General features: G+C 38.9%; 1 long non-coding RNA gene across 1 annotated transcript in view; it reads left to right on the top strand.

The window, feature by feature from the left end:
- The window catches only part of LOC131424434 (uncharacterized), a 51,548-nt gene extending 50,489 nt beyond the window's left edge, over window positions 1-1,059 (top strand). The window contains exon 3 of the long non-coding RNA XR_009227427.1: window positions 779-1,059. This is a non-coding gene — a long non-coding RNA (uncharacterized LOC131424434). The remainder of the gene's footprint in view (window positions 1-778) is intronic.
- Window positions 1,060-16,422: the final 15,363 nt, after the last annotated feature.

Here is a 16,422-nt window from a genome sequence, read left to right as displayed (position 1 = left end):
TGAATTCTGGTTTTAACACAGATAACTCATGATTTTGGGTATATTGATATTTATGGTCCTCAAAATTTCTATTTACAAAGTAAGAGTGCCAACCTACATAGTTCATAGAGGAATATGGAATAAAAAGGAGATGGGAAACATACTCATTTTCTTTTTTTTAAAAAAAAACGAATTAAAACTATTCAGAAGCTGGGAGTGGTGGTGCATACATGTAATCCCATCTACTTGGGAGGCTGAGGCAGGAGGATCACACGTTTGAGGCTAGCCTTGACCATTTAGTGAGATAATTTCTTAAAACCGAAAAGAAAACAAACTACACAGGATATAGTCCTACAAATTCATAATCCTATTGGGTTATAATATATCCTAATTGCATAATTCTATGCAAATTGCAAAACATATTTAGGGCAATTTATCAATAAGAGTTATATTTCAAAAGTTGAAAGATGATTTGAATACAATATAATCAAAGGGTCAGCATTTTTTTTGTGTAAGACTTTACATCTAAAACTTCTTCCTGAAGGGAAAATCCCAAAGAAATATATTGCAAACCACCTACTTGAAAATTGCGCATAGGCTGCCCTTTCATTTCAAGAGAAAACAGTGATCCAAAAATCAGTTATGAGAAATGCTTTGAAAACATGTCAGCAATGCTGAAATTAGCTCATGCCTGCTCAGCCTTTCCTGGACGTCCTTGGGGAAGCATCAGCCCGGGTGAGAAAGGTCTCTGGGTGGTCTTTATTCAGTGCCATTGACCCTCTCCCTTCTTATGTGTTAGGACTGTGACCAGGTCCTGGACAGAGATGAGGAAGAATCTTGATTCTCCAAACAAGCAAGGAGACAAGTAGCCACAAAAGACACCCACAGGGACACAAGTTTTCTTCCTGTTCCTGCTGAAGCTTCTGAGGGTCTAAACTTCTACTTTGAGGAAGGAATTCATCCTGTAAAATGTGCCATTGTGGTGCCAGAGGACAGGCCCTAGTACCACTGATATCACCGCCAGTCACCACTCAGATCCTGTCATTCTCATTTCTGTGCATTATTCTATTTACAAAAGTCAGCTCTGCCATTTGTTGTTTTTCTAGTTTCCTTGACTACCAATTAGTAAATTCTTCATTAACTGTGATAATGATTAAACTTATCAAGTTTTTGGTCCTCCAGCACTGGCTTTTGCTTGACTTTTGCTATTAAAAAAACTTGAAAGCAAAAAAAAAGAAGGAAGAAAGACAAAACCAGATGTTCAGTGAAATGGTGTAATGGGTTTTTATAAGGGCTATAACAGGAAAGGTTCAATGTGCCATGAAAACAGTTGCGACTCACTGTACAAGCTGGAAGAAGCTTTCCAGAGGGGAGATGATAAGAAATGACACTGTCCAAAAGTCTATTTTCTGCTCACACCTGAATCCCACCATCATTCGCTAGGCTGTGTACAGCAGCCCAGTGGTTTTAAGCAGGAGATATTTAGAGGCTCCCCGTCTTCTCATCTCCCCATTTCTCAGTCTTGGAAGAAACCAATGCACATTTATCACATTTCCAGTACCAGGCACTGTTCCATTTCTACCAAGTACAATGTAGTTTTCCAAAGATGATAAGATAATCACAACATCCCAGATATGACACCAATCCTTCTTAAGCTACCAGTGAAAGAATTGGGGGGTTACTCCAATATCAAGCCATTGCTTCTGGAATTCAATTTCTCCTCTGGACATCTAATTTTTTTTTCTTTTTCTTTTTTGTTTCAGGCAGAGGGTAATTTGTATAGTAGCTGAAATAAAAGAAGCTTAACAGATGAAATCCATGGTCCAACCCTGTGGACATCATTGAGGAGTTAATGAAATTTCTGAGCCTGGAACAGATTATTAGGCAACTGCTGAGATTGGAAAAAGATTAAGCTACTGAATTGCAGCAGAACCAAAGGCAGGAGTCCAAAGTCAGCATTCATCATGCTCCATGGAAGATGAACAATTCAGGAAATAGAAGTGGGTAAGCTGCTCTGAACTCTTAAGCCATTGTGCCCTGTCCCTACCCAACCCCGATGGATGGACATTGTTTCTTTTGCCCAGTTCTGTCATTCCCCCTGCTCAAAAAATATTCAGTAGTTCCCCGAGTGTCCCACACACTTATTTCCTGGCATTCTAGGACATCCAAGACTCTCCTTCCAATTCCTTCATGCAATGTATTCCATTGCTTCCCTACATAAATTATATTTGGGTGGGGAGCACATTAGGCAGGTTTTTCAGAGTAGATATCCACCGTTTTATTCATTAATCCCTGTTGCCATACCTTTGTTTACATTATTGCCCTAACTGGAAATGATCCTTCCGCATGCTTAGTTGCAAGGTCAATAATAAAATTGGGATTTTCCCCAAATACAAATAGAGAGAATTGCATGGGTGCCTCCCTCTGCATGGTACTGCACAGGCCTATAGTTGATACCTGGCTGAATCAGAAATGTTTTCTGCTTATAAGGAAACTGAAATCTTGGGAGAACTTTAGGGGGGAAAAAGTCATTTTTTTCAAAAAATTCTTATGGTATCCTAATGTTAGCTTCCATATATTGAGTATTTGCTAGGTGCTAGGCATCACACTGAATACTTTCCATAGACTACCATTTTTATGTGTCATATATATATTAGATAAGGATCATAATTATCCCCACTTTAACAATGAGTAGACTGTGGCTCTGAAAGATTTAGTGATTTATCCAAAACCAGTAAATAGCTCAGTAGAGATGCCAAATGGAGTCTCTCTGACACCAAAGCATACAATTCTTTTACCATGTCCTAGGGAATACCTGCTCAGCTCCGGTGTATGCCATGAAACAGAGACAAGAGTAGGGACAGACAAAGAATGCTTGATGTATAGCCCTGCAGTGTTCTGGGCAAGAGTTAATGAGCACATGAATGGAAGGAAGGCGATCTGAAAGGGGGAAAGTGACTAATTCATAAAGACAGCCCTGTTAGATATTCTCATATGCTCAGATGTGGGGTACAGAGAAAGAGAGCCATCAGAGAGGACACTAAGACCCAACCCCAGTTAACAAAGTATACGCAGAGAGAAAGAATGCACTCTTGGAAGCAATGGTTTCCCTGCAACATAAATCCACGGATCCAACATTCTTCTTGAGAAAAGTCCTTCTGAATCACCAAAAGAGCAAGAATACCACAGGTCTTTAATTTTCCTGGCAAACGATTTTCAGCCACATTGCTTGTTGGTCACACATCAGGTTTCTAGCCTCTTGTTCCCACAGGACTCTGCTTCTTCTCTCAGGTACAGGTGGCAAAGGATTAGAAGAGATCAACAAGAAAAGGATCCTCTTCCCTCAGTTTCAGCCATAATGGGGGGAAAAGTCAATTGGCCTTCACTTGATTTTTTTTTTATTTAACTTGTTTGTGTAGTAAAATGCTTTGGATACAGATTAACTTTCCCTGCTCAATACTGCCTAATTGATTCACCCACCTTGAAGCAGAAGCTTGCAAGACCCTTGATAAATAAATTGAAAGGCTTTCTTTGCTTCATAACTCCCTCTGTTAAGTAGCAGTTCAAATAGGTTGGGGATTCCTAAATATTCTCCAGTGACAAAGTCCTCCAGAGTTGGGTCAAAAGGAAAAAAAAATCTTCCTATATCACTAGTGCTGTACTCATTGCATTGGGTGTCTTGATCCATTTGTAGTGCTATGACAAAATGCCCAAGACAGGATGATTTATAAAGAGCTGAGATCTAGTTCTCACAGTAAGCGTGGCGATGAGTCCAAGATCAAAATGTCAGAGGTTTCTGGCCTGGTAGGAGCCCAGTTTCTCTTTTCAAGTGAGTTCCTTGCTGAGGCATCCTGAGTAGAGTATGAACATTGTGCCCTCACATAATGGAAAGGGTGGAAGGGCAAGAAAGTGCTCTCTTTAATTTCAAGTCCTGTTATGAGTACTAGTCCCATTCATGAGGGCAGAGCCCTCCTGATTTAATCTTTTCCCAAAGGCATCAAGTCCTGAAACTATTGCACTGACTATGAAGTTTCAATAGGAATTTTGCAAGGGGTAATATAATTTAAACTTTAGCACTGGGTGGACTTGGGGAAGTTCATCCAGAGGTAGCACAGAAATGACTCTATTGAGCATAGTACAAGCCAGAAAATATAAAAGCACATAATATCATGTTTATCCATCAAGAAAAATAAATGTGATAGGTCTTACAATTCAAACTCTGGAGATATAGGAAACAATACACAGAGACGCAAAGTGACTAACCCAAGTAGCACAGCTAGAAAATGGTGGACCTAAAATTCTAAGCCAGACTTCTCAAAAACCTCATTCCATACTTTCAACATTTTGCTTCCTTTCCAGCCAGCAAAGAGACCTGGTATGTTTCCTTTTTGAAAATATAAAACCCAACATTTGCTAAATCAGTGATTTCAACCGAGAAGAAATTTCAAAAATTATTATGCCAAGATTAATTCTCAACAATGAAATTCACCTGCTCCTTCTGATGCTAGGAAATAGTATCAGACTAAAAATTTGGAAGGGGCCTTCTCCAAGGGTGTATGACAAATGTGACACTGAAGTAAGGACCATCCATGGAACGGAAGGGGCCTTTGATCACTGAACAAAGGAGTTGTTCTCACAAGAAAGGGTTCAGGAACAATCAGCCCCTGTCCCTGGCCCCTGATCAGGCAGTAGCCTTGGGGCCTGTCCCCAGTACAAAGCAAACACCAGGTTTCCTCGCCAAACCTGACAGTATTGTTCCTATTTGATCACCAAATGGATACACCTCCTGCAAAGAGAAAAGGCATCTAGTCGACTTTGCTCACAGTTGTTCTGGAGACTGCCTGGGCTCAAGCCCGTCTCCCTGCCTTCCTGCTGGGTCTCTCTCGCAGTCGGATGTAGACTCAAATGCACATTATACTGCCCCAGCCCAGAAGCTGTCATGCACATGAGACGGCACTTATTTAGGAAGCTGCATATATATTGGAATTTTTCTGCTGCTTATCAGTATTCACCTGTTGAGTATCTGATGCACTGTTGAGGTACAGCATTGGCTCCAGTACATTGAGGCATCGAGATATACAATGTGGGAGATCAATGAGTGTCTTGATGATGTAAGGGAGTAGAATCCACCATGAGTGATAGAATGAAGAGAAAGTAGCCTCAATAATAACAATGGTTTTAGTGCACTCCAACCCCTGTTGACATTGCTTTAATCCTGCTGTGCCGGAATTTGTGACAGAATAGAGAACAACTCAGAGTAGAAAACTGCACTAACAGGGTGGGGAAGACAAACACTCAAATTCATAAGTCAGAGAGTAATCCAGACTGTGAGAAAAATACATCAGGGTAATATGATAAGGAGTTACTCAAGGGCAAATGTAACATTGACTGATGTCATTGGAGAAAATCATCTAAGCAGCTGACATTTTAATAAAGAGTTAATGAAGAAAAAGAAGTAAGCATAAGGGTGAACTCACATAGGAAATGTCAGAAGGAAAAATCATGGGTCAAAAATATCTCCAATGATGATGTCTAAAAATCCCACGATTACTCATTGCTGTGGCAACCCAGAAAAACCAATTTTTTCAATCATCTGCCACAAAAGACATAGCTGACTGTTGTCACCAGCTGCTGTTCCTATGGATCCACCAAGAACATGCTTCCAATGAACTCATCCCAGTCAGTGCCTGAGCACAATAGTGCTATTAAAGAAGGTCCAATCAATTGAGATGAAAACTAGTAATAATGGGTGATTTTGACTCCAGGTCTCCCCATTAGTATGACTGCATCCTTCCTGGAACTGAGGGATAGTCTCAAATGTCTCCTACTTGAGTCATTCTTCTTTCCCTCTAGCCTTCCCAGGAGACCCATTAGAACTATGTCACAGTCTGCAGATTGTCTTCTCTGTTCTCAACACAAATAAACCTCTTAAACATCTTATTTTTTCGTGGTTTCTGCCTTTCGGTGGATCCTTAGGAACAAACAATAAGCCGAAGTCACACAGTAGGAATTCTGCCTTACAAGAACCAAACGGGAGAAGGACAAGTTACATGATAAACATTTCAGGGCTTCCAGAAATGGAGTTACTGTTATGTGCAACAATGAATAGTGATACATACTTAGATGGAAAAAATAAAAGTTCCAGGAGATAGGATAACTGTGAGGTCAAGAGACAAGTAAATTCAAAAATGCAGTAGCTCACACTTAGGAAGAAGGCAGAGGTCAGTGCTAATGGTTAAACTCAGAATTCAGTGGGAGATTCATACTTTGGAAAATGGATTTATTAAGCTCAGTTTCTCCAAATAATTAAAAGCACTTCTCTAAATATATTGCTTAAGCACATGAGAATTGAATAAAATCCTGCCTAATATTTCTTCTACTTTCATCTGCATCATGAAGTTCTACTACAACTTATTTTAAATTTCTTCCCTTATTTTGCAAGGAGGGACCTCAGTAAGATCATAGTGTCCTTAATGCTTTCTGTCACTTGACTCATAGGGTTTAGGGAACTCTATAGAAGATGCTAGATCCATGTTGCATACAGTGGAAGACTCACACGATAACCTAAGGAGTGATGGGATGAGCTCAACAAGATCCAGAAACCATTAGAATCACAAGGTAGAGATCCTAAGACACAGTGAAATCTCCTAGACAATAGGAACATGGGTGTTGTATCAAAGAATCCTTCTCTACCACTGCCTCTTGGTTATCTTTTTTTCTGATTTCCTTTAGATGGAGACTCTTTTGGTAATGGTGGTGAGGGAAGAGAAAAGAGAGAAGTGGCTGGCAGAAGTGTTTATTAGGCATAGAAGGCTTATTCAAATTGCATTTTTGGACCAACTCTCAAGTTGTTCAAAGTCTTGCTTCACAATGTTATGGTAAAAATGGCATGAAAAAGTATTAATATGCTGACAGACAAATTAGGTTTACTTTTTTGGAATTGACTCTAAGGGACCACAAGTGAAAGAGACAGTGTAAGTTTCTAATTCCAGTAATTAACAGGACAAGGAGAAGCTATCTCAACTGAGGACATGATGAACACCTGCCAGGCAGGCACAGCACTCTGTGAAGAATATGTCCAGAATGCTTAGCAGATCATTGAATTCAGAGCTCAGTCAAGAAGTAGGACACAATGATCTAGACAGGCAGTTTATACCAGAAATGAGGTCCCAAGGCTTTAGAAATGTATCTGATCACCATGTATGAATGAGGTTCTACTCATTCAAGATTTGCAGAGTTCTGGTACATGATGTACTATATAGAACTTGTGATTACAGTGACAGTCTAATTGTATGAGATTATGTAATTACAGTCATTAAAGAAAAAATATAATTAAATAAAGAAGAGATAAGAAAGTAAGAAGCAAATAAAAGGGAAAGAATTGCCACGCACACATGAAAATTATTAGAAAGAAGCTCATTGAGAAAATTATTAGATAGTAACTATATATATATATATATATATATGTGTGTGTGTGTGTGTGTGTGTATACAAAGAGAGAGAGATGGACAGAGAAAGAGAGAGAGGGAGAAAGAGAGAGACTCACAAAATTTCTTTAGAATAAAGCAACAGACACCAAATGATAATATTCTGCTTATACAATATCTCTAAATTGCATCCAGATTCCCAATCAATGAAGAACATTTCATTGATAATGGAGCCCTGGGTAAAATGGGTGGTATAAATAAAGGCACATTCTTTATTGACTTTAAGATATAAAACCCTAAAACAAAGGAGTATTCTCCCAGCAGAAGTAGACCTTTATGATACCATGATCATCCTACCCACCCTACCCACTAGAGAATGCTGACTAAATGTCCAGACAAACTCATACCACCACCTGACTGTCTCACTAAATAATGCATGACCATAGCATCAGATCCAAGAGTTCACCCAGCCAGGGAACCAGATCCAGGAATGTGAGATGTCAGCTCTGAGGTGGAAGGTAATGGGTAAAATTTGAATTGAACACAGAAACAGAGCTTAGGTAACTGAATAAAAAAGAAGAGTTTTCACAGAAAAGAGAACTTGAAAAGTAGTTGAGAGGAAAAGATTCATAGCAATTAGAAGGCAAAGGCTAGACTTGACTCCCTTCCACACTCAAGATTCCTGTGAGGTATTTTGGTTTTACTTTAATTATTACCCCCCCCCTTTTTTTTTTTTTACCAGAAACCACTTGTTAGGATTACTCTTCTTTATGTATCAAATTCTATAATTACGTTACTCTGTGATAAAAATTTCGCCTCAATTTCATATGGCTACAGTTTTTTCTGTTTATTACCTTGACACATTATTTTTTTTTTCTTTTAGGTCCCAAAGACCTTCCCTCAACTATTGTTATCTCTGGGACAGTCTAACCTTGTCAGATCTTCCTTCATGATATGTGACAGAAGCCTGTTCTGCACAATGGTTCTCAGCAGCAGCCTGGTGTACAAAAGCCCAGCCCAGTGACATCTCCAGATGTTTGTGTCCCATTTCCTTGGTCACAACTGCAAAGAGATCATCATATCATGAGGGTGATGCTGGTGTGATGGAGCCAGGAGCTGAGAGGGCTGTGTAACACCAACCCCTTGCTACCAGGAAAAAATGAGAAGTGCAAATATATATATATATATATATATATATATATATATATATATATATATATATATATATATATATCAGACAAGCAAATACTGAAAGGGCATTTACTGAAACACTTGAGTACTTAGTCTCATGAGAGTGTAAGAAGTTCTACAGGGCAGTAAACAGTTCTCTTCAAATAGCCAAGAAGTGCCAACGAGTGACCGAGCAAATGGCGTAATAACTCAAGATGTTTTTATAGACTCTGTGAGGCTTTGTTATACCATGGGAGTGATTATGTTGTAATTGCTACTGGCTTGTATAGTATTATTTTGAGTCCTTTTGAGCCTGTAAGTGGAACAACAGAAATTCTAGTATTTGGATGTGTGTTGCAAACCACAAATTTTTCTCACCACTACTCTATGGATTTGGACAGAATTATCTGTTCCTCAAAACTGTAATTCACATATGTCAGAAGGTGCATGCATGGGTGAGTGACACAGATGATATTGTCTGGCCAGAGAAACTTGAAAACTGGTAAGCTGGGTTTGTTAATGCTATTCATTGGGGTCTAGAGGCTTTGCAGAATAAAGGCTGTAATGAATCATTTACATAAAAGTAAGTATTGAAAACAATTCTGAAGATGTACCCCCAACTCCACAGGAAGACATATAGGAACAAATGTTAGGACCTATCTTTGGTGACAAGATAGGGAATGGTGACATTTATGCTGTGTGCTTACCTTCAATTAAATAGTACTAAGAGAACTCTTATCCCAATGCTTCCATGAACTTCCCACAAACTTACATATCCAGTGGTCACTGAATTAGATTATTATATTCATTGAATCATCACAAGAAGTTGGACACCTTACACCACTGAATTCTGTAACTTGCTACTCCCTTCATCTAGTTTGAAGACAATAGCTTAGCATGATTTTTAGATTCTAGCCAATGAGCCTCCTTTGCATCAGCCACCATCCTCTGTATATTCCAGGCAATGTGCTAACATAATCACATAAATCTGCTGAATCCTCAAAATAGCCACCTAGTTTCGGTATCATTGTGTCATAATTTTAAGTGAAAACAAATGGAGAAACTGAGACAGAGATGCTTTATATTATGGCAAAATTCTCTTTATTTTTTATAAGGTGAAAAACGTGGATTTGAGCTCCAAATTGAAACTTGGACTTTTCATTTTCCCTTAAAATTTTTTCCCTGTTATCTCATTTGCAAAATGATATTAGGCTTGTTTGCATATGCTGATTTAATTTTGGATTTTTTCACCATTTTCTTTAGGAGTTAAGGGGATAGGATCATACTTTATGTCTGGGGATGGGTGTGGGTGGGGCTGGGGCTGGAGTGATTAAGAGTCCCAGTCTAAATGGGACTAGGGAATTGAGCCGTTTATTAAGACTCCCTGCACATAGGAGCCCCTAAGGAAGAGACCTAGTTAATGGAATTAGTATAAGGTTAAGGATCAGTCAGTTGCAAGAAAGAATTCTAGGTAGAATACTTGGTGCATATTTGTACATATTTGGCTGAGAGGAGTGTATTCGTGAGGACAGGGAAGCTTTCACCTGAGGCAGGAGTGTAATGTCAGAACAGCAGTAGGGTGAACTGGTGTCTGTGTTTGATTCTCAGGTCTGATGAAACAATGCCAGATAAGCACATTTGGCATTTTGCTGAAAACATTTTACAACTTCCAGAAAAAGAAAGTGGTGATAGAGACTGATGTCAAAGTTTATTTCCTTGGAAGAAGAAAGAGAAAAATGGGAAAAGGAGAAGATACTGACAAGGGGGGGGGATTCAAATGAGGCATTGTGATGATTGAATCACTGCAAAGCTGGGAAGGCCAGAAGAGGCCTCAGGGGGAAGACTCTGGAACCTCTCCGGCTCCATCCTACTCTCTATCCATCAAGTGATGGACATTTGTTGAACATGACACCTGGCTTCTCTGCATTAAGGATTTGAATGGAGAGACAAAAGGGAGAGCTAATTGTGTTCTTTGCATTCCCGTTTAATTTGGTACACTTTTAATTAGGACTCTGGTGGGACTGGGAATCACTTGCTTTTGCACAGGCAACACCTGACAGCAGGTGACTGTGTAGAGGAAAGACATTATTATGGAAGCCTCTAAGGTCATATTGACATCAATGTAACAGTCACACAGAAAGCACTGGAAAGTGTCAGCCCTGATGGCAAAAGTGACCCATTCAAGATCAATAGCTCCGCTCCGCACAGGATGCGATACCTTGGGGCCCAGGCAACATGTAAATACAGCCAGGTTCAGGAGGGGAAGAAGAGGTTCACAAATGATATCATCACTGGGAGAGAAAAGAACTCACATTTATTGAGCACTTTTATAAAGCACAGCCACACAGAGGCATAGACTAAAAACTCCATACATTTTAACACACACGATTCCTCTTTGGTTCCCAACCATTTCCAAACATGAAAATTAAGATTGGGTAGTGCTAAGTGACTTTACCAACTTTTTGAAGCTGGTGAATGCTACAGCCGGACATCTGACTTAATGCAATCCCACTCCCAAGTGTATATTTCCTTCCCTGTGCTCCCAGGTACCCATCAGTCCCTAACACCTTCTATCATTTCTGCCTTTTATAGTAACCATATGCAAATATTTCACTTACAGAGAAAAATTGTGTGTGTGTGTGTGTGTGTGTGTGTAATGGGTAAATTACCAATAAAATTTATTTGTAAAAATTATTCTTGTTATACACTTATTTATTTATTGCATCTAATTTTGGATGCAGCTTATCAAGTGCCTGCACAAGTACCTCTTGCACAGGACAAGCTAGAGGCTGTAGCAAGGGACCCACCAGTAAATAAGACAAGGTCCTTTTCTAGGAGCTAAGAACTGTTGACATTTGCTATATTAACAGATATGGAAAGACTGTAGGCAATACCTTGTTGAGCCATTTTCCTAATATTTAAATGGGTTTTCTCAATATAAATTAATATGTACTAATACAAAATAGACCAAGTAATATCGAAGGAGTGCTAAATACAAGATGGCCATTAAGACTTCTCAAATGCCCTAGTAAGTCAATGCCCGTGGAAGAAATTGGGTAGTTATTAATGAATTTGATTGGGTTTATTCACTTAAAAATAAAAGTATCTGTCTTGTGTGAAAAATCTGAAGTAGTACTGAGTTTGCCGCCTCCATCACGTTGGGAGGGGTTTAGCTTTAAGTCAGAACATTCATAGTGGCACATCTGTCTCCATATCACTCCTAATGGCTTCAAGCAAGAAGAATGAAGCCCACATTATTTCCTCCTTTCTCTGAAGAGCAACAGGGAATCCTGCCACCATGCTGGGACCATGGCCGCAGCTCCCCACTCTGATTCCCTGTTCTTGCCCATACTCCCCTTGAAACTAATCTCATTTCAGAAGATGGAATAATACATGCAAATATTTAATTGTAAAGCAAAACAGATACGAAATGCAGAAAATAAATAGAGGTTAATGAATCATTCCAAGGCAAACATCTTTGAAACTGCTGGAAAGGATAAAAACAGAACTTTGCCACCCATCTGAGAAGGTTCTCTGTGTCTAATTTTATTTTCATTCAAATTCTTCCTGGTGCCAAAAGCACCGCTCTCACAGATCTTACAGCAATCGCTTAAAGTTTTTTAAATAATCTCGTCACCTGATTTCATTGATCATTTTTGCCTATACTTTGACACATACCTGTTACGTATCTCCCGATCTATAACCACCAATACCCTCTTCCTGTTTTTTTTTCTTTACTATTTATCTGTTGAATAGCCCAGGGCTGTTGTTGGGCTTTTGTTGATGGGGTAGTCAAGGTGCCAATCAACAATCCCTCCCACCTGTGTATTGGCAGCTAGACCCAGGCTCACACAGCTGCTCCATCCTGCTGGTGCAGTGTGTTTCTGCAGAGGACGCTCCGGTCTGCTTGCCTCTCCTTTTGAGATATTGTCACTTGTTGCAGCATGGTCCCTGAATTTGTTAATTCATTTAACAAATTGACATTCAAATTATTTCATTTCTGTTTTCATTTAATAGAAGGAATGTTTTTATAAAGAGCTCCTTCTCTCATCTACTGCTTTATTAGCCAGTGGTACAATTCTTATGGGAAAGGCTGGTACATGTTTGAATTTTTCCCTTTAATTATTAGCTTTCTAGACAGAGATTTGATTCCCTATCATCTTCCAAATGTGACCAATTAATTTTTAATGTTGTTTTGCTTTAAAGACCATCAGACACTCATGGATTTAAGCATGTTTGATAGATTTCAATCAATTACAATTATTATTCATTTTGAAGTTCAATTGTCTCATTTTTGGCCAATGAGCAATGTCTTAGGAGAGACTCGGGATCTACGTGGCATGTCTTTATAATCTGTAAATGCTTCTTCAATACTTGGAGTGACAGAATGTTCTGGGTTCACCTTGAACATTTCTAAACCTTGTAGTAGCCATTTATAGAAGTCATCTTGCTGTCTTTCTGTTTGTTTTTTGTTTTGGAAAATGGAAAATGTTATTTATTTGCAGACCCCAATCTGTGCACTACCTGTGATTCTCTCTGGTGGCGTAGTCATTGTCTGTGCCTCTTTTTTTTTTTTTTTTTTTTTGATACCAGGGATTGAACCCAGTGGTTGAGGGGCACTCAACCACTAAGCCACATCCCCAGGTCTATTTTGTATTTTCTTTGCTAAGAGGCACAGCCAAGTAATATGATGCATGGCATTTTTGGTTGAAAGGTGACGCCAGCAAGCCACTGAGATGATATGATTATATTAAGATCTGCATTCATATGGATATTGGACTCCTGCTGTCCACCTCAGCCTGCTACTGGACTCCTGGAGAGTTCCCATTGGTTGGGGAAGTGTGGTAGGAGGGAATTCCAGAGGAGGGACTTCCTGTTGGTAGGGGAGAACACCACGTGGGTCAGTGGGCAATCTTCCCGGGAGCATACAGGGCATTGGTGGCAGTTTCAAAAATAAAGTTTGTTCCTGCTTGAGTGGCTCCTGATTTTGTGCCCAGCCAGACTGCGGCAATTGGTGGCCCGTGCGGGGGACACCTGAAGCTTGGAGGTGAGTAAAATTGCTTGCCCCTGAGGGAAGGCGAGAGAATGGGTGACCAGAATGCGGCATTTCTTTAGAGACAGGGTCTCACTGAGTTGCTTAGTGCCTCCCTGTTGCTGAGGCTGGCTTTGAACTTGTGATCCTCCTGCCTCAGCCTCCTGAGCTTTTGGGGTTACAAGTGTGCACCACTGCACCCACTGCTTGCTTCTTGTTAAAAGCTTTACTTCTGCTGTATAGAAGATCTTCATTATTCTTCTGGTACTTTAAGAATTTGGTTTCCTGAGGATATATGGCATGGGTATAATTTAATCAGTGTAGTCCATACACTTTTAGTTACTTTATACCATATTATCTACAATGGTTGTGTGTGTGTCTCTGTGTGTGTGTTGTGTGTGTGTGTGTGTGTGTGTGTGTGTGAGAGAGAGAGAGAGAGAGAGAGAGAGAGAGAGAGAGAGAGAAAGAGAGATTCTGAGATCAAACCCAGGTTGTCATGCACATTCAGCAAGTGCTTGACCACTGAGGTAAACCCCCAATCCTGTATAGTATGCCTTAAATAACTATGCCATCACCACTCAGAGAAGGGGGAAAAACAGGGGATTGGTTTTGCTCTTCTCGTTTCTCCTCCTAATTTTTACATCTGTATCCTCACCATCTGGGCCTTCAATTCTTACATATTATATTCCATAGTTTTAAACCTTATATAATTTTATTTCTATGATTTAGAATTATGTGGTTTTTTTTGCTGGAAACTAGTCCTTTTGCCAATGTGCTTCTAGTTATTTTTGTTGTCAGAAACTTGCTCCCTAGCAAATTCCTTAAGAAGAGCTTATCAGAAAAAGATTTCCTTAGTTCTTACAGGCTGAAAGCAGTTCATCTCTGCCTAGATGCCTCGAGGATTGTTTTTATATAAAGTCTAGCAATTTTATAAGAGTATGACTTGGTGGGGTCTTCCCAATTCAATATTCTCAGGTATCTAATATACATTTTTCAATATGTAGTTGTAAGTCTTTTTTATTTCAAGGAAGTTTTATTGAATTACCACTTTCATTATTTGTTCTGTTCTGGTGATTCTCTTTCTATTTAGTGATTCTAATGTGTATCATAGATCTTTGCCTGTCTTCAACATCTGTCACTATTTGTTGATTTAAAAAAAAAATTTTTGTATTAATCTCTTTCTTTTTTGAAAGCCTTGTCTATCATGTTCACTGATTTGTATATTTCGTCTTGTTAAGACTTCATATATCAAATTCATTACTTTTAATTTTTCTGCATTTCATTGGCTCAATTTTGTGATTTTTTTCCTAGTTCCGACTTCCTTGTGTTTGAGTTCTTATATCATTTATAAATCTCTTTTATCTTGTTGTTTGCAGAGATGGTTCACAGTTTTGCTCTGTTCTTTCTGAAATGCTTTCATATTCCAAAGGGATGTTATAGTCCCTTATTCTCTTAACTTGAACACTGTTCTGTGGTTTATATTTATGTGACTTTAGTTTTCCTGAACTTTTAAATGGAGATGTGATTTAGCACAGCTTTTCCTAACTTACGTGAGCTCTTTCAACTGTTACAATTACATAATATTCAAAAGTAGAGCGCTTACTCTCCTAGATTCTCTGGCTCCATTTCCTGCTCCAGCATTTCTACAATGTGGTCCTCTTGGTCTCTGTTGTCATAGATCCTCACAGTTTCCATAGAGTCCCAGCCATTTTTCCTGTGTCCTAGAAGGGGTCCTGGTTCACTGTGGATTACCTGCTCAAGCCCTTTGTCCTTACCACAGATCCCATGCCATCATCTGCCTCAAATTCCTGCATATGTTTTGCTCAAATTGACCCCCTGGGTTTCTAATGAATAGATATTCATAGATATTCTGCTGATGTTACTGGTTTTCATTTCTTGTTGCTCCCCTCTGTGTTTTTTTTTTTTTTTTTTTTTAATAACACAATGTTAATATGATGGAGCTTCTATGGAGGCTGGCGATTTTCTTAAGGTTTGGTGTTTCTGAGAACATCTTTCCACCTTGTTTTCTTGTGAATGTAATCCTGTGAGTTTTTTTTGTTGTTGTTGTTGTTGTTGTTGTTTTGTTTTGTTTTGTTTCCTTGAGAGACTAGGACAGAATAAAAACTGGCAGCACAGCCATCTTCTCAGCGTCCCCTACAGTAAAATTTTGATACAAAACAAAATAGTTCATGTCTTCCTATGCTTTTTCAACTCATTTATAAGGAAATTAAAACTTATTAACTGAGTTGATAAGTTTCTATAATGTATGTCCAGTGCCATACCTCCAACCTTATCTGTCCCATTCTCCTTCCTTGGTAAGTTCTAGAAGTTTCTACTAACATCTACATTCTCCCTGTATGCTTTTTCTTCTGATTTTCCAAATGTCTGTCTTCTTCAATTCATTAAAATTTCATTTGAAGTGAATTTTCCTTCAAGAGGTCTTCTCAATCACCATGACCTAAAGAAGTTACTACCAAGTTACTGTCTGTTATGTTAGTTGTATTATTTAGTCAGCATTTACTACTAACTAATATCACTGTGGTTTTGGATTCATTTATTTGTTAATTCAGGAGTCTGAAAACTGTAGTATGGAAGTCATATCTGGACAGCCACTTATTTTTATACATACAGTTTCACTGGAACACAAACACTTATTTAAATATTACCTATGATATTTTTGTACTATGTGAGAGTTGAGTAGTTGTGCCAGAGACCATATGGCCCTCAGAGCATAAAATATTTACTGTCTGGCCACTTAAAGAAAAAAAAAATGTTTTCTAACCTGCTAGTTTATTTTTTTGTTTCCTTCCACTA

The sequence above is a fragment of the Marmota monax genome, unplaced genomic scaffold, assembly GCF_021218885.2.
Source record: "Marmota monax isolate L192 unplaced genomic scaffold, Marmota_monax_Labrador192_F-V1.1 WCK01_AAM20220418_F8-fsc00020, whole genome shotgun sequence".
NCBI lineage: Eukaryota > Metazoa > Chordata > Mammalia > Rodentia > Sciuridae > Marmota > Marmota monax.
This window is presented reverse-complemented; position numbering and strand designations above follow the sequence as displayed.